The 27,255-nt window shown below is 36.3% G+C and overlaps 1 long non-coding RNA gene across 1 annotated transcript; it reads left to right on the top strand.

Annotated features, from left to right (window-relative positions):
* The first annotated feature begins 1,315 nt into the window (after window positions 1-1,315).
* Window positions 1,316-20,138, top strand: LOC311439567. The gene is made up of 6 exons (XR_014694822.1): window positions 1,316-1,407; window positions 1,506-1,631; window positions 10,134-10,229; window positions 14,263-14,369; window positions 16,097-16,268; window positions 19,923-20,138. It is a non-coding gene; the product is annotated as an uncharacterized lncRNA (long non-coding RNA).
* Window positions 20,139-27,255: the final 7,117 nt, after the last annotated feature.

Genomic DNA, 27,255 nt, shown 5'->3' with positions numbered 1-27,255 from the left:
GGTTTCAAAGATCCTTTGTCCTAGGACAGAGATGAGACCACTTTCTTTCTTCCAAAGAAATACAACTGCTGGGACTGGGATAGGGATCCCTCAAGAATCATAGTCTGCTCTACAGAGGGAAAAGATGGTGAGTCATGATAATAAATTCAACAGAAAGAAATGTTCTTGCACAAAATGTACAGGAAGGTATAGCCTATCAGGCTCATTCTGTGAATGACCAAGCATACCCACAAAGTATCCAGTAAATATGTCAAAACTTTAAGTCCTAAAATCCGAATTGCTAGCAACTCTTTGGAGGAATTAGGTAGCTTGTACATGTGCCTCAAGCAACCCTGTGAAGCTGTAAGTGGAGGGTAGAAGTGATGTGTTTTTAATGAGAATTAAAATATTCATAAATAGCAGCTGGGCTAGCTGGAGACAGAAAACTGCTTTTGGCTGGCTAGATAGGCAGGTTAAAAGCCTAGACCACAGTACAGTGTCAGCATGCATGTCATTCACAGGTGGTAGTGTAATCCATGCACGTGCAGGTGGCTGAAACCAGGCTTCTGTCACTTATGGGCCTTTTCGTCTGACGTCAGATTCCTCCAGCTTTTTTCTGTGTTGAGTTGATTTATAACTTTTTGACGTCAAGCCCAGCAGTGTGTGTTTTATGTGTTTTGAGTGGATGTGCCAGTAAATTTGCTAATCACATTTGTGTCAAACTTTTGTTTTTAGTTTAGTACTGTCATGTGGAAGAAGCAAGTTCTGGATGGTAGGGTACATCAACAGATCTTTCATTTCACTTTGATTTTAAGCAAGAGATGTATTTTGCTTTTTAAATAAACAATGTAGGATTTTTGCCTGTTGTACATGTCATTCACTACGGAAGTTTTCACTGTTTTGAAAGTAACTCAGTTTTTAAATAGAAAATGCACACAATTTTGGTGTGGATTTTCATGACATTGTACTGTCTTTCTGTGAAACACCCTAACTTGAATGTTGCTTTTAAATACGGAATCATTTTTCTGAGCATTAATTTCCATTCATGGTGAAGACTGAGATTGAGAAGGAGGTCTGAAAATGCTAAGCAGATAGTGGTCACAGGTTACAATAATTGATTTCCAGGTCAACACATCACAGAGTCACAGAAAGGTTGATCCTGGGAGGGACCTCTGGAGGCCACCTGGTCCAGCCCTTCTTCCTGCTGAGGCTTTCTGAAGGATTTTGAAGATCTCCAAGGATCTCCATCAACTCCAGACCTCCTGTGGGCAACCTGTGTCAGTGCTCTGCCTCCCGTGCAGCACAGAAGTACTTCCTGGTGTTCAAAGGGAACCTCCTGTCTTCCAGTTAGTGCCCATTCTCTCCTCTCCTGGCACTGGGCACCAGTGAAAAGAGCCTGGCTTCGTCTTCTTTGCACTCTCCCTTCAGGTATTTACAGACATGCCTAAAGGCCTTTTAATTGTCACTTATGGGCCTGCCTTTACTGTCAGAGGAAGCAACAGTCTTTATTTACTCTGATTTACCAGAAGATTAAGCAGTCAAGAAGATGTAACCAACCACCAGCATTAAAATAAGGACCACGTCTCCCACAGATGGTTTCTTGTGACATGAAAAGAGTGGAAAAGAACAGGGAACCACTTAGCCAGATGTTGGTGAGTGACTAAAACCAAACATACGTTAACTGTGAACTGAGCATTCATTTGGGCAAAAATGACTTGGCCTATTTAGAACGAAAATAATGTTCAAAATAAATTTAAAACTTTTTATGTATTTATTTATTAGAAAAAAATGTGGAATGACCATTGTGCATAGTGTCAGTTGGTCCTTTCTGCTGATAAAGGCCTTGTTAGATCGTATTCATCATCTTGGGAAGTGTTTCCTTAACCCACAACTTTATTTGTCCATTTCTGTTTCTCACAGATGCATTTTTCACCTCTCTTCCTTTTTTCTATTTGTCATATGAGGTTTATTTTTTCCTGGTTTTACTGCTGCAGTTTCACTGTATCAGTATTTATGTGGTGTAAGAGAGGAAAGAGTCTTAATATCCATCTGATTTTTTCATAAACTCCAGTCATTTGGACCCTTGTGTGTTCTTTCACTTTTGCCTGAGGATTACTTTGCATTGTTGGCTAATTGGATAACACTAGAAAGAATCCCGGAAAGACATAAATCTCAGTGATGTAAGTATTTTAGAGAGAAAATACAGATGAGAACTGAGTTTGCTGCTGCAGCACAGATCTAAATAGCTGGTTTTGTCTTTGGCAGTACAAATAAGGAGAAATTCAGGAATGCCTACGCATTCCTGAATGCATGCACATTTAAGGAGATTATTCTTGGTTTGATGCTACATAAATAAATCAATATCTGCTATTGATTAACAGTTTAATTCTTCTGTTGCTATGCTGTGGCATAGATGGAGCCCACTAGCTGGTCGTAGTATGGTTTTTGTTTGTTTGTTTGTTTTTTAGAATGAATTTCAAATAAACTCTTTTATAACTCAATCAAAAAGTCTAAGTGTATAGATTGATAAATGAGAGATGAAGTAGTTTTGTTACTTTTTTTCTTTTAAAGTTAGTAAACTGGGCTGTGCTAAGACCAAACAATTTCTCAGTGTCACGCAGAATCACAGAACTGAAACTTGCTCTCTGGTTTTGTTTTGTGGGTTAAAACACCCTTCTGCCATGGGACACCAGACAGTCCTTTCCAACATCCCTCTTTGTCTAAAAAAAACTTTCTTTATTCGCATGTTTAGGGATGTTCTTGAATGATCTCTGAGGATACTAATGGTGTATGTATAAGCAAAGAACTATACTGATAATATGGCCTGTATTATGGGGATAAAGCTTTTCTAAATTAAACCATGCCAAGAAAGTTTAAAATTCACTTTAATGATAGTTTTAATTAATCAGGGTGTTCTTGATGTTGTTATATTTTCTCCAGAATAAATGGTATTAAACCAATATAAACAAGATCTGAACATTACTGAGATGCTTTTGCAATTTAATAGGCAACACATATGTAATGGAACCCCAACTTTCTTGCTACATTTATTTGTTAGACATCACTGTTAAATGGATTTTAACAAAGCTTTTTTTGCTTTAATTAGTATAGCCTAATTTAGGGATATATTTGAAAAATAAAAAAGGTCTGTGATTTTAGTCTGTGATTCTGAAATTCAGATGAAATGTATGTTTAAATAAGGTAGTAGTAAGAGAATGTGCTTCAGGAAAACTCAGCACAGAAACATGCAGTTCTGATCAAACAGCAGCTGGTTTGAATGGTTTTAGTGTTTAGAATAACCAGTGTCTTCTGAAATGAAAGCTAGAGTACCATTTTTGCATTCATAGTAACATAAATTCAGCATTTAAAAGAAAAAAAACAGTCTAAAATTGTCGTTCAGCATTATCGTAGCACGACAGGAAGGTGGGCTATCTGTGTTATTGACTGAAGAATCACTGGTGGATTGCCTCGTGTCAAATGAATTGTTCCCTACTTGAAGATCAGATATTTTTCAAGAAAGCAGTCTGGTTACTCTGTTGAATATGAATTGTACAAAGGATTTAAAAAAAAAAAAAAGAGAGAGAGAGAGGAAAAAAAAAAAAAGCTACAGATATTTATCTCAGCTTTCAAAGCATGTATTCAGGGTTCAAGAAAACCACTAGAATAGCAACCGTAGAGGCTTTGTTGCAAAACCTGGTTTATATCAGGTTAAAAGAAAACCTCACAAGGTTTTTTCTTTGTTCTGCCTTTGTTCTTTGTAAATAAAGTTGAAAGAAATTAGAAATGCTCAGAGCTGAGAACAGCTCATATCCCTATTCAACTACTGTCTTTCTGTTAACTGCAAACCCATTACAGATATGGACCCAGCAACCAGTTTTGTTATAGTCCTGGTCACCAGATTTCCATTAGTTGTTGTTGTCCTGGTCTGGATGTGTACTGATGATTCAGCTAGAAAACTTTCTAATCTCTCTAACCTCTGAAAAAAAATCTTGCCTAAAGACATCAAATGCTTCCAGATCAAAAGTGTACTCCTTGGTGGTGTTTTCACCAGAGACAGACACAAGGGTATTATGGAAAACATAGGAAGTTGCAGCCTAGAAATATTAAGTCTGTGGTATGGAATAAGATACGATTTTATATATATATATGTATTATATGTAATTTATTTATATTGTTATTATTTTAAATCTGGTGCATCTCTGGTACGTGTTAACTGACTTCAATGCATCTTTGAAGCTTAGCTATGAGCAAGTGGCTCAAAAGCCACTGCAGTAAAGTAAGAGGTATCTTGCAACACCAGTTTCATTAAAAGAGTAGCAGTCATTCTCAGAGATTATCTTAATTTTCCAAAAGTTGTACCTTTCTGCATGGTAACTTTCCTGTGGCTGAGTTGTTTATTGAAAGAAAAGGCACATGTATCGCATGGGCCTGTTTATGGGTCAGCTTAAATGTTCCCAGGCTGTTTTTCTTTGCATTTCCATAGTGTTCAGTGGGTGTTAACTGACAGCAAATGTTATTTCTGGAAGAAATCATAGTCCAATTATGTAATACTTTGATGTGTAGTGCCCTTTAAAACAAAGATGTGAATTTCAGCTTCAAAACAAGAGAGAAATACACATGCTTAACACTTTCACCTGTGTGCACACAGATGCATGCTGTAGTTCTTGTGAAGGTGGAATGATGGTATTTAAAAGAGGTGATTTAAAAAATCAACTTAATTCCCCCAAATGAACAATTTATCAATTTGATTCACTTCCCTGTGGTGGTAGTGTTCATGCCCCTGCACATCTACAGCTGTTGCTGTTCTCATCAGTCCTACCATGTGTTAATTTTATTTATTTATTTATTTATTTTAAGTTTTATTTCTGGGTATGTAAACAGGCACCTTCCAAAGCCCAAAGAGCTTAGTAGCTGTTTAGTTTAAGTGTTAAATGATAACGCTTCAGCCAGTGAAAGGGTGGTGATCAGGAGGAGCTACAGAAAAAATGTGTGACCAGAAAGTTGTACTGATATCTCTTTCAGGTGAAATTTGTTTTAAAGATGGAAACTGAGTGCAAATCTTGTATGACGTGCGGGTCCCTGGGAAAAGGAGGAAGATGTAGATGTTCACAGTTGAGTACTGGTGCAGTAGGCACAAAAGTCAGCTGGTTTACTCCATTGTAATAGAGCCTCTATTTATTTGCATTTTTTTGTATCTCTGCATGTGTGTAACATTTTTTTAATATATGTCTATACACATATTTATATATATTATACAGAAGGGGAACTGGCATATATAAATCTATCAATATATATACCAATGTATATTTCAATATATGATTATACATGAAAATATAGAGGTTTATGTTAAAGGTGGGGAGCTCCTTACTAGTATCAAAATATGTGCTTATTATCAGCTTATTACTCATAGAACATATTCAGTACCTCTTGTTTAGGCAGGTATGCGGTCGAAGATTCTTCTGTGATATTCACAATTCCTTAACTGGCAATTTCTTTACAAATATTGGCATTTTGGTGTAACCAGTCTGTTAAAAATAAAAATACAGTAATATCTTCAGAAGTACTTTTATATCCCTGGAGCTTACAAGTGCTTTTTACTGAAAAGATTCAAGGGTGTCCAAAGGGATTTGATTCCACCTAGGACAGGGAGACCATCCATTCTTCCCTCAGTCTGATGGATTAATTACACAAAGTCCTCTGGAAGCAACTATACATTCCCCTCCAGCATATCAATTACATTAAGGAACTGATCTTGCTAAATGTAACAGTAGCAGACCTTGATCTGTCACACTGAAGTTCACAACTAAAGATGTGTCTTGCAAGACTAAGCCCTCTACCAGTGTCAGATGAGTCATGAAAAACAGAAGAAAGGAATAAAGTTCTAATTTGCTACTTAGTCAGGTTCTACCTGCAATGGAGTGGAGGCTCTCTTGAATTTTCACAGAATTAGGAGGCACAGTTGTGTCTAATACTTGTCTCAGAAGTCCCATTTATGAGTAATCCTTTTTTTTTTTTTTTTTTTTTTTTTGATCAGACAGCCTGGCATACATAAACACTTTATGTCTATCCATCCACACTTTGTCCTTTCTGTCTTCATCTAAGTGCTGCACTCTGGGGCTCAGTAATACAAAACTGATGAACAAATAGTATGCTTCAGGTGGGAAAATACACTGCTGAGTAAATGAACTTGTTGCTGGTGTTTTCCAAAAGCCTGAGCTGTAGCCAGAACAATTCATAAAACCTGAGATTTTCAGTATTATTTTAACATTTCTCAGTTCTTTATGTTAAACTGTATGTACTACATGTACTCCCATTCAAGGTAAAGTATTGGTGTGGTAAAATAGTTTTATTGAGAGAGAAGAATGGAAAAACTATTACTAGTACATTATTAAAAGCAAAACATGTATTTGGCTATATCTGTAATTGTTCAGCTTGCACCATGTACACAGCATTCTTGATCATAAAACAGGTTTGGGCATTATTGGAGGTCTGAAATACTTTCCTGGCAATTAGAGATTGTAAGATTGCATGGTATTAGGTAGATCCTGAATATAAACCAAGATTTACCTATCCATAAGGCACATGTCACTTGTCTTTATGCAATGACCTATTGTATTAAACAGGAAAAATGTGGCAATTATTGTTAATAGTGATTATTACAGCATGGCTGTACTTGGGTGTACAAAGTTATCTTTTGCTGTCATTAGTGACACTTAAAAACACATTTGCTACCCCATGATCTTTAATCAGGCAGTTTCCTGGTGATGTAGGTACAGAGGTTTGTCTTTTTACTGCAGAAGAAGGAGTTGGTTGTAATTTGTTTCTGTAAAATGTAAATGCAAAATGTTTCTGTGTGTTAGGTCTGTATGTTGAAAACTATGGTTGTGAGAGGGTTTTTTTTTTTTGTTTTGTTTTTAACTGAAGTTTCTAGTGTGATTAAAAATGGAAACAAGAGGTAGAAGGAAGGTACTTTGAGGTTACTGAAGGAGGCATATTTTGGTGCAATGAAAAAAGTGAAAATATGACAGTTCTAAGAATAGGTGAGAAAGGGAAGAGCATTAAGGAAGTCAGGGAGGAACAGGTAACTTCTAATCAAAATGGAAAATGGGCCTCGTTGAGAGACGATGTCAGAGACAGATATGAGATCATTTATATTCTGGGTGATATTAATCATTCTGCATATTGCATTATGGAAAATAGCTTCCCAAATGACTCCAGAGTTCCTGACCTCCCATCTCCTTCCTCTCCCTACTTATTCTCTCTTCTCAAGTAATGCTGCTTGCTTAGCTGTTTTCTTCCACCTCTTGCTTTCAGAATGTTCTAATAGTCCCTAATTTTAATGTCTTTCTAAAGAAGGGAGTTGATGTGTGAATTCACCACAGTATCAGGACCAGTTGTCATAAGTCACTACGAAAACTCGGTAAGAACAGGTATATGTTTTTTCTCAAAGCTTGGTTGGTTGGTTTGTTTGTTTGTTTGTTTTGTTTGTTTTGGTCAAATACTTTTTGGAGTATAAAAGAGGTCAAAAGAAATTTTAACCAAAAGAATTTTAACCATGGGAGGTTAAAATTCTGCTTTCAGTTTACCTGTATAATCCCTGCAATGATTACAGCTGTTTTTCACATGGTGCTCTGAAAGGAAAATTTGTCCCTGAAGCTGAAGAAAATTCTGAAGCTGAAAAATAAGTAGAATTAAGAGTTTGCCTAATTAGTGCTACCTTTTAAGGTCTATTTTAAGCTGTCTTCCTTCAGCCTGAACCATTTGATCATTTCCCAAAAAGTAATTTAATCATATCTGATTGCTTGCTTGAATCTGTAATTAACTTAGATGCAAGTGAATTAACAGTATTTACCAGGTGCTGCATAATTTACCCAGAGCTACTTGTAGCACATACATGTGAAGTATGTTGGATGTTTTCATTTATTGGCCAGAATATTTTAAGCTTACAATCAATTTATTTTTTGTTGCTACTTTTAATTTCTGTCTCTGAGATGACTCAGTTATGAAATACTGTGCGATTATATTCTCTGTGCTACCAAATTATCCCCTGTAATTATGCCACATGGTACTTGTTATTTCAAAAGACTCAAAACTACCTATGGGAGGACAATCTACAAAGTTATTTTGGGGCTGCAATTGGTTGCTAGGATGAAGCTAAAGATGCAAGTAATTCTAGTCAAGGCATTGTATAAGAAACTTAAATGAGCTTATTTAAAAAATATTTAGTTCTCATCTCAGAAGACCTCTGAAATTCCTTTCCTTCCAAAAAGGCATAAGTAGTTTTAGAAAATGCCTTGTTCTGTTGGAACACATATTTTTGTCCTATTTGGGAGTCAGTTCTTGCATTAGTTGAGTAATTAAAAATAGTAAAAGATAGAAAAAATGACCAACTCTAAAAAAAGCACTTTTAACAAAATGTTTGGAGTGCCTTTCTAAGATCCAAATTTGTATCCTAGTCCTACTCTCAACCCTTCTTCCTTTGCGAGGTCCTGAATATCTGACAATCTCAGAAGACTTTAATGTAGTCCTTCTACTTCATTTTTTCTCTACAGTTTCCCAAAACTAAAACATATAGAGAAAAGCAAGTCTCAGCTTAGGTCTTGGTTCAGGAGTGACAATCGGTATGAGTCTTACTATCTCACAGTCTGGCAGAAAGGTTTCTGCTGCCTGACGTTTCTTTGTCCCCATATTCCCTGTATGGCACTAGTATCAGGGATGAAGATTTTTCTCTCCATGGCAGGTAACTGCAGATCATGCTTGAAAGTAGGAAACATGAATGATTGAAAGTATCCAAAATTCACTGAAAAATTACTGTGAAAATAATTTTGGAAGGCAAATATTTTAACTGGAATACTTGTCTAAACATCAGCAGCAACTGAAATTTAAAAAGGTTGTATATACTTTGTGGTGGTCATGAGATTATGGGAAGCTATGGTTTTAGACCACTATTTAATCAGATGCTACTGCTATAAAACAGGGCACAAATGACAAAATTATTTTTTCTTCGTGACTTGGTCAGTCAAACAGCATTTGCAACATCAATTTTTCCCAAGTACGAAGCATCATGTATATGCCAACAGCATAACAAAATATGGTTCTGCAGTCAGTTCTGCATGTCTTGTACTGTGGTATTTACATTCAAACCGATAAGAAAATTGCTCCATTTCATTTCTGTGAATATGTTTACAGCCCTTTTTACTGTTTATAAAGCTGGTGAATATTTTCTTTCATTGAAAAGACAAGTGCAGGTCTTAAATTTCCCAATGAATAATACATTCCCAGAAAGATGTTGCAGACTACAGAAAGGAAAAGGTAAGGGCACACAACCACAAAACCAGCAAGACTTGACAGTTTGTTACAGGGTGATCCAATCAGAATTGATGTAGCCATATCAGAGACTTGCAGGCATTTAGATTTGAAGATGACATTTGAGACTGTAAAAGTAATATTTGCAGCAACAGTCTTGATAAATATAATCCTTTCTGAAGCTCTGCATACTCCCAGTACAACTGGTATTTTAGAGGATAACAAAAGGTTTGTTTATAGTCAGATATAGAGAAGTGAACAAGTTACTAAAAGCTTTCTTTGAGACTGTGAACTGCCAGCAACAGCCAATTTCTCTCCCAAAAGTGGGCTGCCATATGATTTGCATAGAAGTGTGTTTGGAGACCCAGCAAGGCCAATCTAGAGAGTTAGGTTTTTGTTTTGTTTGTTTTTCTTATAAAACTACACAGGTCAGGGAGCAATTGTCCATAGAAACTGGTGTTCCCTTCAGTTTGTAGCCTTTTTGGAAGAGCTTGAGCCTGACTTGTGAAATTACCCCAGAAGACTAGAGAGGTAGATACTGTACAGAAAGCTGACGTTAGTCTGTATATGTACCTAGACTGAGATACTTGACGCACAACTTCTCTGTTTATGGAGAAACAAGAGTAGTTATTCTGACTATTTGTCCCTGAGCTTTCTTCCCATTCTGCTGCGTTCTACACAGTCTTGCTTTCCCACTTGATCTGTTTCTGTTCTCTCCTATTTTGCTTTGTTTTAATTTTCATGTCATTGCATAACAGTGTTTTCTTTCTCCTTTTCCATTTCATCTCTCTGTATATTTCTGATTATTATTTCTAAGTCATTAAAACAACTTTTTTCCTGTCTTGCAGAGTCAGCCTGTTTGGAGGCATTGACTGTGATGAGTGATTTCCAGGAACACTGACTCAGTGAAGTCATGGAACAATAATGAAGGTTAGCTATCCAAGGTAATTAGAAATCTCTCTGCTACTTTATTACCATGGAAGCCATGTTCCTGCCAGAGATGGCCTTGTTAAGAAGATGCCAAACCTCAAGGAGACAATTCAGTAGTGCAAGTTATGCATTAGTATACTCTAAAGCAGAACATAATGAATCACAGAAGCAGACAACTCTTAATACCCTGCTTGAAATAGAATTTGGAGACTGTAATGCTGCACTGTATGTAAAATATTAGAGAAATTATCCTGTAAAGAAGATTAAATTAATCTTAAGTTATGTCTCTTTTTAAATTTGAAGGTGCCAAATTAATGTAAATACATAGATAGTAAGCACCTACTTGAGACAACAGATAAAGTAGTTTGCTGAAGTTCCTGTGAGCCAGTTAAAAAAAAAAATAATCAGTTGATTGTTTAAGAAAAGCAAGTACTGCTCTGTATACCAGAAAAAAAAATACGATAGGGATAGTGAAAAATCTAGTGAGTATTTTTTAAGTAGTTTTGTTAAGAATTTGAATTCAACTGCATTTGCAGAAGTGTTGATGTAGAACTCTGCCTGACATTTTGCTCAGCCAGTGCAACAAAGGATGAGAGCAACACTGTTAGAACACCCAGGTGGTTGAATATACTGGGAAAGAAAGATTTTGCTGGGAAATTTGAGTTCAAGTTTTCTTGTGAATTGCCACAAATACGGTTCAAGTACCTTTGTGTGCTGACGCATGCTTCTCAGTGTTTCAGAAAATTCATCACTATGTATTACTTCAGTTGAATATGAGACCATTCTTTAATCTCTGCTTTTCTTTGCCTTTTTTTTTTTTTTTAAAGAAAGCCTATTTACTATATTTAATGTTGAAAGTTGTCCTCATCATTGGCAACTGTTTAAGATGATCATGAAGGAGTTGCGCTTCTCTAGAAGTCATTAATTTTGGTACAGTTCTTGTTCCCATGGCTAACCCCTGTGTGCACTGCTGTTCTTGTCAGGTTCATTATGTTTGTTTTCTCTTTCCAAGGTATTATGTCTTCACATTGAAACATTAATCCAGGCTCAGAGTTGGCAAACATATTCTGAATCTAGCAGTGTGCTTATTTCCAGGAACAAATAATCTGTTCCTTTTGAGAGAGTGGATGGATTTGGATTTTAAAACACTTCATTGTATTTTATAATACAAGACTTGCTTTACATTTCTAAATGTAACATTTCACAAGCAGTTCTTCAGAACTGTTCACTGAGTAAATTATAACATATTTGTTATTTGAAATTTCAAGTTCTGTTTTTAAATGTTAGATTCTTAGACAGTGATAATAGCTTCCAAAGTTTGATGGTCTTAACATTTCCCTTACAGCTAAGAGAAGTATGTGATAGATGAAATTTTAAAGCATGTTTTTCACTCTAGGAAATTAACCTTGAAATTGTAGCATAGCTAAAGAAACTGAAGAAAGACACAAGCTGAGTATGTAATTACCACGTCTGTAAATACAACATGTAAATACATGTAAAAACACATAAATACAACATGTCTGAGAGAGACCTACAGGGAAACAGAAGATGTTTAAGGCTTTTCTAAACAAGGTATTGCTTACACAGACAGAATTTCTTACACTGGATTAAACTGAAGGTTTTGTCTAGTTCATTCCTCTGTTTCTCACAGCAGCTACACCAAAAAAAAAATAAATAAGAATCTCACATTAAACAGGTGTAGGATTCAATCTCCTCCACATTTATTTTATTTCTCATGTCAGTATGTTAATAAAGGATGGGGCTCATCATGAATATGATAAACATGTGAAAAGACATTAGTATTCAATTCTGTGCTAACAGTCAATCTCCATACAGGATCTCCTCAGGATACATGGAGTGAAAAACGCAAGCAGCTTCTAAATCGATAGATTTTATTGCTGGGGAAAAAAAAAAAAAAAACTTTGATAATCCCCAAAATAACAGATGATCAGTGCTATCTCTTGAGGAAATTGTTTACATCTGTATTGCAATATAATCAAAAAAAAATAATAATAATAATTTATTGCTAGTTGTCTTTCAACTTCTGTAATATTTTCAAGATAAATTGATATTTATCCACAAAAGCAAAATCCTTCAGGATCAGGGCAGATCTGTGGTAATATGGGACTTGTTCAGCAGAGATCTTAGAGGCTATAAAGATACTAGGTTATAGTCTATAAGTCTACTTATATAGTATATAAGTATATGTAGTCTATAGTCTATATATAATATAGTAGGTTATATATATAGTATAGTAGGTTATACTAGGTTATAGAGATATTAGGTTGTTTTCCAGGCATGATTACCCATAGCTTCAGTACTCGAAACTATACTTTCTTTATGTTTTGGGCATAATTTATTTTGCTTCACTTAATACTGACATTCAGGGAAAGTGTGCCTTCATGAAGAGACTTTTAATGAGAATAACTGGAGGTGATATTATGGTGGTTTAAGAAAAATCGTCTTCAGTAATACATGTTTAAAGGAAGACTTCCATTTTCTTGACTCCAGCAAGCTTTTCATTTAACATAGATGAAGGATGCCAAGAGTATTGTCCAGAAGTCTGCAATTCTGTTTGCTCTAAAGTTGTAGAGGGAGAGGTTGCAGCAATGATGCCCGCCCACTTTCTGTCAGTAAATATTAGGACTTGGGAACAGCTGTCTATTTTTGCCCATAATATTTGTTGCTTGTGAAGCTGTCAACTTAGATACACAGTGTAGGGGGAATGATTATCACTGTGTTTTAGGTGAAACTGGTTTCAAAGCAGATAGAAATAAGTTTGTATTTTTATTTAAAGAGGGGAAAAATTGGAATGAAAGCAATTATTCTGTTCCTTGAACCCTTGTTTCATCTGCTGAGCAATAAGGAAATGCATATTGCAGTAGCTCTTAATTCAGTCATATCTAAATAAGTGATGGTACAGATTTCAGGCCAACAGGATTTGTGCTCTAACAAGTCTGTCATTATTATTAGATGCTTAAAATAACCAGTGAGATGAGTTTCTTACCATTGTTACTCCAGTAAAATACAACCTTTTAAAAGTTAAGGATCTGGGTATTTGTTGCTTGGTTATTCAAAGCCTTTGGAATTCAGGATTTAGCTTTTCACTGCATTTCTAGTAGTTATTAGTTTACAAAAATAGACAATTGTACATTTTAATCTTCTATACTGCCAATATTGAATGAAGTCTCTGTCACCTTTCTTTGCTCAGTGAGATAATTTGACTGATAACCTTTATATAGTTCAGGCACTTACTTCATTGCCTTCCGAATAGAGTTTCTGGAGACTATAGATTTAGATTACAATGCCAAATGGCCATAGTGCCTCAGGGAAATATATTCTCATTAATGGACTTGTTAATGATTATCATTGGAGAGACTCTAATAGTATCAGATGTAAACGTTGTCACAGCCCTCTATCTTTTCCATGCAGATATGGAGATGCATCATTAATTCACAGAGACTGATTCTCAGAGCTGTGCAAATTGATACAGTATGATAATGTCTGAAATAAATTAAAGTTGCGCATTATCAGTTTAATATTTCAGATTTCTATTTCCAATTGATAGCCTCTAAGACGTAAGAGGAATTGAACCAAGACAGTAGTATGGGTCATTGAAAAGAGGTCGAATTCAGACTATGCCCTTTTCAGTTCCAGCTTCTCTATGCTCCTTTGTGTTGTCTTTGAGAGGAATGTGACCAGTAAAAACTTATAATCATGAAGAATCTCAGCTGCAGTGATAAAATCAGATATGTTTTACAAGCACAGAAAAACTGTGGCAGCATGAAATAATTTTTGGAATCTAGAATAATTCTTTAAAAATTTCTTTATCGGGAGTTAGTTATCTTTATTCAAGCATAGTAGTGATTTACTCCTTTATCTTGGCTTTGATTCATTTACAGTGCATTGAATGCAAAAAATCAGAATCTGTCTCAAATGTGTAGATCTAAACACTATGCATTTATTGGCATATTTGCCTGTCTTTTCGGATGTATGAATTTATGTTTTTATATATTTTATTTTGCTTTATTCTGCTTTATTTTACAGCAAACACCCAGTATTATTTCTTTATTGCTGGGAAAACCTTGTAACAATCTGAAACACCAGTATTTTCAGAACAAACAAGAAATGCAACCTTATATGCAGACATGAAGGTAAGCTTTTAGAAACAATAACATGCTTCTGATCAAGTTGTCAATTGGGAAATGGTGGAGTACATAGGTAGGTGCTAAGACAGGTTCTGAAGCTACCTTTTCAATGAATCATTTTCATTTCAGACAGTTCTATTAAATGAGTCCCCTCCAAATGGGGAGAAAAAAAAAAAAAAAAAAGTGTGTGTGGGGGGGAGCAGATTTTACAAATGGCAGGCCAAAATGTGCAGCTGGTGGTAAGCTGTCCTAAAAGGAGGACAAACCATGAGCTAATGATATAGCTTGTGCTCAGTTGTAACCAGCTGTAAAGCCATGAAGGACAGAATTCTACTCTGAACAGACCGAACGCACATATATGGGGTATAAAAAAATTTGTCTTTGTAATGAAGATGGGATCTCCCTAGCAAAAGATAAGCAATCTAACAAAGTCTGGAGATATTATTTTAAATAAGTGAAGAATTAAGAAAAACCTTAAGAAGAACTAAACACATAAGTGTTTAAACACAAACCAGGGGTAATTTGTTTCATACAGGAGAAAAATCACAGAAGCATGTAGAACAGTGAACAGATGAAAAGCATGAGACTAGAATGATACATGTGACAGGGAGATGCACGGGCACTCTCTCTGGTGTACTTAATTGTGTTTCTATCTGGGGGAAAATGCTGTAAGAACATTTTTGTGTCTGTCTCTGAAATGTAAAGCAGCTACAGCATTTATCTGCTACAAACTATGAAAATCTGAGAGACTGTTAGGGAAAAGCGTTTGAGGAATTGATGAAAGAAGACACTTCTGGTTCAAGTTAGGGGGAATCCTATTTCAATCTGTATGTCCCACACTGTTATAAATAAAGGTGAAAGGTTGCAGTAAGTAAGGTCTTGCAAAATTTGAAAAGATGTAAAGATGAGTAACGACAGGAAATTTTCATTGAATACCTCAGTTTATTTCATGCAGGGCAGTGACAAGGAAGTGATCTGTGAAGTTGCATCATAACATAGCTATGGCAGAAAACCCATGCCTAGAGCTACGCTGCCAACAGTCAACACTGAGACATTGCTACTGCGGCCATCCCAGCTGGCACCAGTCAGGGGGAACGTGAGATGCCACAGTTATTCTACTTACTGCTGACATAGTAGAGAGTGGGCAGGAGCTAAAACATGTGAAAAGAAAATTATCTTGATGTGTACAAATGTGGCAAGCTGATTTAGTTCCAGTTAGGAGGCAGGTTGCAGCTACAGTCATGTGCCTGTGTTATTTGATTTTAACTATCAGGCAAACATGTCCATGTAGGCTAATTGTCTTCTAAGAAATGATTATCCTCTTATAAATTTTATAAACTATGAGATAAGATTATTGAGAAGTATTTGAGGAACCATTAGAATTTGAAGGAAGCAGTGTTTCAAAGCAGTTTCTATCCATGCATCAAAATCCCCTGTTTTTTATTTTCTTATTCTGACTGAAGTTCTGAAGTAAAGTTTCAGTACTTCTAGATTCACAAGAAAAAATCCTGAAGAAAAGCTTTATTTCTGCTCTTTTCTGCCCACACTGATGTTTACTTGAGAGTCTCACGTTGCATTTAAATTATCAACAAATCTATGAAATGAAATATTCTAATGACTTCTCTCTAATGAAAACAAACATGCAAATATCTGAGATTGCTCCCATGCTACTACAAAATGCCATTTTATTGAAATGCTTCCATGGGCCAATCTGTGCTTCTTTTTCCCCACAGTCTTGCATATTTCTGTGACATTATTCTTGCTGCAATGTGCTGTGCTCTGCTCTGAATCCCTGAGACTGAAGAACAATGCTTGCTCACCCGCTCTCTGCTGTTTGGACGTGGTCTTATGTGGGCGGCTGCCAAGCCTTGTGGATTGTGACAATGCAGAGAGTGTGCTGTAAAGGTCTGTAATGATTACCTGCCCTGCTGTGAAAATTTGGAAAAGCGAAACATTAGCATTTTTTGTGCCATGTTAACTGTACTTTTCACAAAGGTAGTTCTCTCTCTTTCTTTCTCTTTCATCTGTACTGATTTGATGTGGCTTTTATGTTTCAGTCTGAGCAAAGTATAAAACTTGCCACCTATTCATCTCTGTCTCTCTGTCACACTTCGCACCTGCTTTTAATTTCCCCTCAGGAAGTCACTTTCTATCCCCACTGCAAGGTTCTAATTTTAATAATCCCAGCCCATCCAGAGCTGTTTCCCCAAAGAAATATTTCACTGCACACATCACTTAGTGTGTTGATATTTCTTGTTAGTATGTGGCACCAGGTTAGCACCTCCAGATAACCTTGATAAATTAAAAATTGGCTTATCAATATTCAATCAGCCTACCTCATTTATCCAGATGTCTGACTTCCTTTCTGTCAGAGCTGAGTTTAAAAAGCACAGCGAAAGTAAATGGAATTAAAATTGCATAATTGCCTTCCAAATGGACGTTAAATCAGTCTGCTGCTAATGTCACCTTAAACACTGTATTTTAGCAACAGTGAAATAATAATATACAGTGGCATATATGACGTTCCAAAATGTTGGTTTTCATTAGACTGTTGTTTTTGGAATACAATGATCTGATAACATTTTTTTTTAGGATTTATTAGGATAATTTATTAGGAATTTGGGAAAGGTAGGGTTGGCCTGCCCAGTTCTTCTTATGACCATCAAATCTTACTGATTTTTCCATGTCACTTTTGTAATTTATAGAACTTTAAGACCTTAACATACCAACAGCTGCATAGCTTCCCTGATCTGATCTCCCTACATCTTATGCTTTGTTGCCTTTGCAGTTTAGAAATCCTCAAACAACCCTTTGTGTTCCCACAACTGTTATGCAGTAGTTTTGTGTGATTCTGTCTCACCCGGTTCATCGGACATTTAAGTTTTAAGCCAAAATAACTCTTGACTTGATCTATTCCCATCACCTTGGTTTTTCAAATTACAGTATTGGTTATTCTAAGGAAATGACAGTGTTGTTTTAACATCATAACAAAAATATAACAGCACATCATGTGAAGGACAGGTTTGGAGCAATTCAGCTGGCCAAGGTTTTCTAAAGTCATATCAATCTTGTTTGCCTGTACTGTGAGGCCATAAATAGATTTCATTTTCAGTAGGCAGATGGGCAGCCACATTATCATTGTAGAGGTTTCTCATATCTGTCTGCTTGAGAACCACTTTCTTTGATATTTTGGATATTAGGCAGGAATTCCGAAACTCCAGGAAATCCTTTGGTGTGTTCCTAAAAATGTTCAAATGTTCATTTCTCCGTTGCTTTCTGTTGATGAAAATTGTCTGTATTGTCAGTCAACATAAGGCAAAAAGAGGCCTATCTTTTGTTGCAATATGTAGACCTCAATAATTTAGATATAGCATGAACACTGAAGACCCTAACTCATAAAATCAGAGTTTTCTGGGAGTTTATCTTTTAGGATCTTTTCATATTTTAACAGCTGTTCTAGAGATGGAGGAGTTCAGCAGTTCTCTGTCTCACTTCCATTCTCAGTGGTCTCTTAATTTTGCGGAGAAAATGAATTCCGTATGAGGTTCCAAAATTATTGGGGTTTCTGTTTTATTATCCCTGTTGTCAACTCAGAAATAGTTTGGTGAGCACTGGTTATTCTACTGAAGTTAATCTACCTAGATTTTTACATTAGGATAGTTTAAAAATATTTCATGCCTGCCAAACTTAAAAACCTAAGTTCAAACTATTTTCCTTCAAATTATGTAAACAAAACATTTAAACAAGATCTTGTGGCTTTCTTTATTTTTAAAAATTAGAAGAACAAATATTGCTTTAAATGGAAAAAAAAAAAAAAAAAAAAAAAAAAAAAAAAGAAAACAACCAACCAAACAAACAAACAAACAAAAAAAAAACAGAAATAAAAAAGGACATAAAATATCTGTGAGGTGTTAGTTTCATGAAGAATTTCATTATACTCCATTTAGCAGTTACACAATAGTTTGTGTAACTGCTAAACCAAGCTGAGCACCCAAGTACGTCCTGTATACCTAGAATGCTCCCGTAACATTCTGCTTATCACATAGCCTTAAAACAGAAACCCTATGAGGTATGAGAGATAGTCAGTGAAAAGCAATTTTCAAGAAAGTCCTCACAATATTGAAAGTTTCTCTGGAAAATATGCAGAGGAATCAACATTTCATTCTAGTTCGAGTTTGATTAATGTCCTATGTTACTCTTTGATTCTTCACCTTTTCGTGCCTTTCCCTTCCCGCCTTGGGGCTGTTACGTTAAATTTAAATAAGATGGATTTAATTAAATCCTGTCTCAATTAAAAGGTTTGTTTCACCTTAAAAGCTAAATATAATTGTTGTTAATTTTAAAGAAGCCAAGGAAAATGCTTGACAGCGTTTATATACTGTGGAGGAACCACACAAGGGGAGACGCAGGCAGGGAACTTGAACTTGCCATAAAAGCTTATTTCATCTCTGTGAGTTGTTGCACTATTATGTTAGGTAAATATTTGTGTGTACTCTCAGTTGGGATTGGCAGTATCCTTTTAAAAATGAACTATTGCAAAGTGTACATAATGGCCGAGATGCCATGTGATGTTACCACAATTTTGCTCTATCAGTTTCACTACCGCCTGGTTAGAATTCTAACATAGGAATGACCTCTTTTATGTGGTTTTTCATCAGTAACTTTGTAGTTTGGTCCAGCCACGCATTTACCCTGGATTGAATCTGCAGTTTGATTTCTGTAAAAAGAATGGCCTCTTTTATTATTTAAAAGAAAAGAATTAATAAATAAAGTGCAGAGAAGCAGGGCTGTCTAGCTGGTGGTGCTATTTTTCACCATCAGCTTTCCAGAAGCAGAAAGAAAAAAATGTGTCCATTTCAGAGTTGCTTATCTGTGTTTAGGGATTCTGGTGGTTCTCCAAACCACTGGAAGTGTGTTTTGTACATCTGATTTGTACCTGTTCAGTCTATCAGATTCAGTCTATCTGTTACATGGTTCCTGCCAAGTAAGGCCACTCCCTTGCGATGTCAGACTGGAAGGTGTCCTCTGTGTCCTCTGTTTGGTAGCTCATTTTCCTCCACTGTCAGAACCATTATTTTTTTTTTCTGTAGAATTTGCTATTACAGAGTAGGTATGGAGTAAATGAAAGCACCTGTTAGGTGCAAGGAGGGGCTAAGTCCTAGGACACTCCTCAGAGGATGGAAGTCAAGATTGTTCCAAAATACAAAATAGTTTGTTGTTGTTTGAATAACAACAGAGAGGAAAGAAAACATAATTACTAGTAGCAGCAGCTTGAGATATCCTGACTGGAACCTGATTCAGCAGATAGAAGACTTTGCTAACCACAGTAACAGGAGGAGGCTTCAGCCTTTGAGTAATTCACCCTTTAAGCAGGCAGCAGGAAGTTAATAGAGTGGTGATGGAATTTGTGTTTGACCCTTAGAAAAGACAAAACAGATGCAGAGGATGATAATGACTGAAAAACTTTGAGATTGAATTTTCACATGTTTTATTTCACATCCCACTAACTTAACAGAGAGCAGTTTGGCACAGATGTTAATCCTGATCTGTTATTTTCAGATGCCCTTTCCATGAAATAATGCTGAAAGAACACAAGTTATTCAATGAATGAGAAGTAAGCTTGGTATTCCTCTCTGATTGTTAATGATGTAACTGTCATGTATTGACTACGATAAGCATGTGCAGGACTCTGCAGATGAATGCAGTTGGAGAAGAAGGTAACAATTTTTCCAATAGCTGCTTTGTTTAATAAGGTCATGTTAAGATATTTATTCCATAGTGAACTTTCAAGGGATTTTCAGAATCTCTTTTAAGTCTTCAGAGATGCTGAGCATATTGTAAATTGGGAGCATTATTGGTTTGTTGTGAGACTCAAACAGGTTATTGCTAGAAAAATAACTGCAGTGTTTAGATAGTATTAGCAGTATAGACTTACAAAAAAGTAGTTAAGAATTTAAAATCTTCTGCTGGAGTAATTAGTGACAATCTAAAAAAAAAAAAGTTCTTAAATTTATAGACAGAATAAGAGAATATTTTTCTTTCATGAACTAGAGCTCCTTCAATACAAGTGATGATAACGGCGGTCAAATTTTCATCTTAACCAATTACAGATCTAGTACGTGAACCATCATCACATATTCCTTGTATAATTATCATTTCTGTCCTATAATTCATGTTTAGATGAAACACAATTGCTTTTATTCTATCTTTTTTCGTGATGTGACCTTATTGGAGAAGCAAAGGAAGGATAAAGTTGTTTACTTCATTCTAGCAACTAATAAGAACTCTAGACTTTATTTCAGACAGGGTAAAACTTACAAAAGGATTTCATGGTAGATTCTGAAGAAAGAAAAATGGCCTGAACTGAAGAGATACTAATTCCTACTGTACTTTCAACTACTACTGCCATTTCTGGAAGCCGATACTTAGAACTGACGTTGAAAAACAGAGTTCCTAAGAGAAGGAAAAAATATGTCTTGTATCTCCCAGGGATGTATACACACCCACTATCAGGTAGGTAGATATATGTATGTTTTTGCTTATGTATTGTTTGCAAGTAATGTTTTGCTTATAAGTTTCCAAACATTTGGTCATCTTTGTGCTTTGTGATAGGTCTTTGACCTCTGCACTTCTGAGAAGCAAAACGTGGTAGCCAACCATTTTAATGGGTGGCCACATCTGCGAATGATACAAAGTAATGAAGTTTCCATTCCTTCCCCAAGGAAAGCCTGATTTATGGTTCCATTAAGATTCTAACTCACCGAAGAAAGTACTACCTGGTGGGATAATTGGCATGGATTTCTTTCTTTAGGGAGTACTAAAAAAACAATACAGGTGAAGGCGTTGATTATTTTTTTTTCTAATGTGCCTGAATTCATCCATAAATGGTCATGTTTCTGCTGAAAGGCATACAAGTGAGAACATTCTGTTACATTGGGCCTCACTCCTGAAGCTCCATTAGACTGCAGTATCAGCTTGAATGTCTAACATGTCTGTGAGGATACCTACTAATGAATGTGAAGTCAAGCACAATTTTGGAATAAACCGAGGTTTCTTTTTATGATCATGTAGGTATACATGCATGAAAAAAAATAATTCCTGTCTAATGATCTAAAATGCAGTCATAGGCACAGATGGGAAAGCGTGAATGCTGCTAGGAGTGACCCCAGTCATATCTGGAGTGGGATGGCAGTGGTCCTCCTGGCCTTCTCCATCTCAGAGCTCTTGCTGTGTCTCTCCTAGCAGAGCACCAGCCTCCTTCAGTAGAGGCTAGCCCAGCAGGAATGTATTTCTTCCAGTGGTTTGGAGGGGCTCTGCGCAGACCTGCCAGCTGGGCAGGGTGTCAGCGTGCTGAGGCTGGAGAGCCCCAGTGTGCAGATCGGGTCCCTGGGACATTGTCCAATCTCTCAAAGAGTGCAGTGTGTGAGTTTAAACACTCAACAATTAAAACTTTTCTAATACCCATAGGTAACTAAAGTAAATCTTCTTTAGACCATTAAAATGATTAGCTAAGCAGTTGATTGTGGCCAGTCAGTGCTGGCAAAGATTACCGAGGACTTTTATTTTAAAATGAGAAATCTAACTGAGACTTCTTGCTAGGATGAGAAAAACATTTCATTGCCTTAATGTTGTATTGTACATATATTTCCACTTTAATGATAAGGGTAGCCAAAAAGCATGAAAAAATCTATAATTAGCTCCAGCTGTATAAGTATAAATCCACATGCTAGTTAGCCTTTAGAAAAAGAGCCATTTGTGTTAAATTCATTAAGATTTTCCCATTAAAAGCTGAGCACCCATGAATTAGTTTGACAGAGGAAAAACTGCTGGAGCATTTGCTTAAACTTGGCTGGGTGTGCTCCCAGCCTTTGTCTTCACTGCAGACTGTGCTGCCAGTTCTTTCACCCAGCCTAGCCACAGCCTTTGGAGCCCAGAGTGATCCGATTAACAGATGATGAAATATGCTAACTTGAACTGTGACTTGTGGCTGAAGTCCCACTGCATTATTACTCCAAGTAATTATAGCAGACCCTATTCTGTTGGAAGTCTTTATACTATCACAAATTTCCAAGCTTTCCTCAGATCCTGAAATACTGAACCTAGTTTATTGATAGCTTTGTTTTGAAGCAGTTTATACCGTGACTTAGATGATCTGATTAACTGAGTTATCTGCTCATTGTCAGCTCCTTGAATTGTGGAGAATCCCACTATATTTATCTGTTTGTCTCCAGAACATATTCTGTTCTGCTGCCTTTTTTTTCTTTTTTCTTTTTTTTTTTTTTTCTTTTTTTTTATTTTATTGAAGGCAAGTGTGCAAAGAACTTTTTTAAAAAAAAAGTTAACATTGAAGGAATATTTATAATTGTGTTTGAGTAGTAGTTTTTTTCAAGTTCTTGACTAATATTCCTCACATCTTTCACTTGGTTAATTTTTCTTTGTGTTGGCCAGTATTCATTATTCTGCATGCTTTTCTCTAAAAATTAAATATAATTCAGTGAGAGCTTCTGATTACAACCCTGTTCATTATCACCCAAGTTCAGCTTGATTGAGTCATAGGAGATGGGGAGGGAAAGCTAGAAAAGAAGAAAGACAAGAAAAGAGATGGTGGCATTGTCATAAATACCTTACAATGCTTGTTGGAGCACAAAGAAATGAATTCTGTTACGAAGAATATTGTGCTTCCCATGTATACTACAGTTAAGCTCCTACTTTGTTTCCAAATCTATTTATAGTTCCTAGATTATCTGAAGTCCTCATGAAATTGTTTAGTACCCATGGTTACCAAACACATTTCATGAACTAACACAAATCTGGTGCTGTGATATATTAGCAGTTTTGTCCTTTCCTACCAGTTATTTTCTGGTACAAATCCTCAGAGGTATTACTAATAAAACTGAAAATTATTTCCTATCTTTGTAGTAAGCTGTATTTAACATTATTACTTCTGCCTGGTTTTATTTTCAGCATGGTATCATGGTGCTTTGGAAATGTAAATAATCTCAGACTGCATTATATTCCACTGAAAACTGTCAGTCTTTAGGATATATTGTTTCTGAGTTGATGAGAAACAGCTGAAAAGCCTTCATGCCTAAATATAAAACAGAAACTGCACCTCAGCCACATAAAACTGCTTTTCATTGTTGTTTTCTATTGAATATGTAAGCAGACAACAGTAACTTGCAGCTGTGACAACTGTAGTGTTAGAGGTCCTGTGATACTTTCTTACCGTAGTGGGAATCACACTTTTTTTTTTTTTTAATGTTTTGTGCTTTTCATCTGGTGATTCAGGGAATGTGTGAAAATGAGGCAAGGACACTGTGTCTTACGGGTTCTCTGTGATACAAAGACAGGAGTATTTACCAAAGATCTGTACAGCTACAAATGATTCCCTCTGAAAGGTTACAAGTGAGGAGAAGAAAAAGGACATAAATGGCATAATACAATGAAATTAAAGCTATTCTTTTTCTATCCTATTGCTTTTTTTTTTTGTTTGTTTGTTCTCTCCTTTTTAGTGCTTTTAACTATTTTTTGTTTTTCCTTTTGTCTCCTTTTTTGTCACCTTGGATGCCAATCTCACATGCACATACAAAAATTGTGATGCCAATGTGAGTTGTAACTAAAAAAATATCTACAAACTCTGTTAGTTTTATCAGCTCCTTTCCTGTTTTCCTCTAACAATCTTTTCATAAGTGCTATGTATATCTAAATAAATCAAGTAGCAAAAGCCAACATGAAAGCCATATGTATGAGTAATTAGCAGGTACAGCCTGATTGCCATCAGGAGTGGGTAATGTGTCAGCACTAATGGGCCACTCCATCGAGTGGGCACTACAGTCTCAGCAATTCTGTTGTGTAATACTGTTGTCCTGGGCATTTTCTGCTTTTCTTGCTAACAGCTCAAAGTAGAACCTCAGTTTAAGCCAGGTAATTTACCTGATCCACACCTGCACACTAAGGAAAAGTAGTTGGGGAAGGGAAGATTTTGGTGTAGCGTTAATATTTCAGACATATGTTATAATTATCTAGGGCTTGTATTATTTTCCACTCTAATCATGCTACTTGTTTTTAAACAAAAGCTTACAGAAATCCATTCAATTCACAAGAGAGCTGCAAAACTGTAATATGTGTATTCCTATGGACTGTTTATTATATTATTGCAATTCATCTCCCCCTTTCAAATATGTGTGTTATACAGGAAACACAGCAACTGAAAACATTTCTAAAATGCCAAAAAAAAAAAAAAAAAAAAAAAAGTAAATTGTTCATGTGGAACTTTATTTGCAGACCATTAGAGTTTTTTTTTTTTGTTTTTGTTTGTTTGTTTGTTTGTTTGTTTTTCTCATTCACTCCTAAGCAGTGTACAGGGACTGTTAGGTGCAGTGTTATTTATCAATTGATAAAAAAAATAGCTTTCTGCTCACTTCTGTCATCATTTATCCTGCCATCAGGGACTGAGAGGCTGAGGCAAGCAGAGAGAGGGTCACATCCTGATGACAGGTAGCAGCTGCTTCTGCCCTAGCTTGGCCGTTTGCACGGCCCCAGGCTGAGCTCCACCTGCAGCAGCTCCTCAGCCCTGCAGCCCAGTTACTTTAGACAGGCTGTGCAGAGTGCCTTCCCATCGAGAATGACTAAACATCCACTGTGCATGTACAGGGTTGCTTAGGAAAGGAGGGAATACTTGATCTTATGCTGCAAACCACGTTATACCTGAAAAAAAGAGAAATTTCCCTTCTTTTTTTAGTCTGGCTGCAAGGTTCAGCAAGCTTGGCAGGGCTAAAGTGTAGAAAGTCTGTCCATGGGATATCTTGAGATCTGAGATGCCAACAGCTATTCACTCTTCATCTGATACCTGTCTGGGGAACAGCGCGTGAAAGCAGACCAAAGCTGTTAAGGTAAGAGTGTGAAATGCCCCAGCAGAGAGCAGGTGGTTGATCAGTAAGGGAAATGCATTGAAAATAGACATGTCCAAATGACAATGTGGTGAGCTTTGCTCCTCACCCAGCCATGTCCTGCCTGTAATGTGGGAAGTGTGAAGCCTTCTTTGATGAATTAGCACCTGCTATACCTGTCAAAGAGGCCACAGCAAGGTGCGGTTAGAGGGCTGAGGCAGAAAGGCATGCTCCTTCCTCTCCTTCCACAGACGCAGCTGCACGGAGCATTTCAGCCCATTACAGTGGCACCCAAATCCCTGCTAACCCTGCCTTGAGCAGGCCCAGCATGCTAGCACAGGCTGCAACAGCCAAAGCACATTTTCAGAAACTGCTGCCTCCTGTCTAAATACTGAATCTTCTTGAACTCAGACTCCAAGTTATGTCAAGCTGGGATGCTTGTTTATGAATCTGGGTGAATGCTTAAGATATGTAAATCCAGGACCACACTAAGGTGACAGTATTCATGATCTGAGTCTTGGTATGCTGTTGACAATCTGATCTCAGCATCTGTTGTGTGAGATGATTGGTATAGCTTGGCTTCACGTCTAGCGTTAGGCTGAGCAGAAAGATGAACATACTGTGTGGATTAAGGTAAAGCCAAGAACAAGATTTCCATTAATGTCACTGGAAGTAGGTTTGTCCGCAGCATGATCATGCACATGTGAAGTTTCTCCCTGTGAATCGTTTATTCTTTTCCTTCCATACACTCTGGAGTTTGGTGTTGTTGTGTTTCATTGTGATTTATATGAAAAATGTCTGCCATCACACCATTCACAGTCTCTGGACATTGCATGAAGTAATCATGTCACTGTCATCTGGGTAATGTGAGATCACTTCCAGTATGGACCAAGACGAATGAAAAGTCTTTGAAGTTTAATTACTTATCTGTCTCTCCAGAATGTAGAGTAAGTAACTTTAAGTACACTGAGTATGAATAAACATATATTCATGGAACAATATAAGAAACGGGAAAAAAGAAAAAAATGCTGTTAGAGAAAACATGATTAAATTGGAAGAAAAATGGATGATGCCCACTTTGAATAAGAACTTTTGGATCTATAGTGATTTGTAGTTTAAAATTCACACAATTTCAGTGTAACGTATAGAATCATATCTTATAGAATCTTAGAATTTTGTAGAATTTCATAACTTACAGAATCATATTGAGGACCTAGTTGTGGGCTTTAAGAAGTTCTGTGAATAACAGCAGGAACAACTCCGTTCATGTCCAAAACTAATCACAGAGAACTTTAAAAAAAAATAATAAATTGTAAGCTTAAATTGTAAGGTTTTGTCTGTCTGTTTGTTTTTATTTGGTTGGTTGGCATAGTTTTTGTTTGTTTGTTTTATATGTGGACAGGAACTGTTTTGTGAAGTGTTCCTGTCCATGTCCAGATGGACCTTAAGAAGGCCAGTCCACTTTCAGAATAAACAAAAGAATTTACCAAAATCTTGAAACTAAGCATCCTTGAGTCTCAGATAAGTTATTTTGGTTTCTTCAATTTTATCTTGTCAAAAGTAGTGAGATAATTGGTGTCAATATCAGTGATTTGAACTGACCGTCTCAGCTTCAGATTTCAGCATTTTATGAAGGAAGAAAAACTTGCTGTTGTATTGTGGTTTCCAGAATTCTTAAAGACATTTTTGAGACACTCACCAAGTTTTCCCAGCTGTACATTGGGCAGGATGAATCCTACAGCAGTAGCTATTTCAACCCACTCCACGTTTAATTTTGTTTCCTGATCCCAGCGGAGCTGGCATTCAAGCTGAACTTTTAGAAGTAGAATTTGCCTGGGTTATATAGTAACCACAACAAGTGCATTCATCTCTTACTAAGTATTTTCATATTTAAAATGAAAATTTTAGTAATGGTTTTTAAAGTGAAATTAATGTTTCTGTAGTTTGTTTCATTGTTTCATAGGGGAAAAACAAAACAAAACAAAACAAAACAAAAACAAAAA

The sequence above is a fragment of the Aythya ferina genome, assembly GCF_964211825.1.
Source record: "Aythya ferina genome assembly, chromosome: 7".
NCBI classification, from domain to species: Eukaryota; Metazoa; Chordata; class Aves; order Anseriformes; family Anatidae; genus Aythya; species Aythya ferina.
The sequence above is the reverse complement of the archived record's forward strand: the minus strand, read 5'-3'. Positions and strand labels throughout refer to the sequence as shown.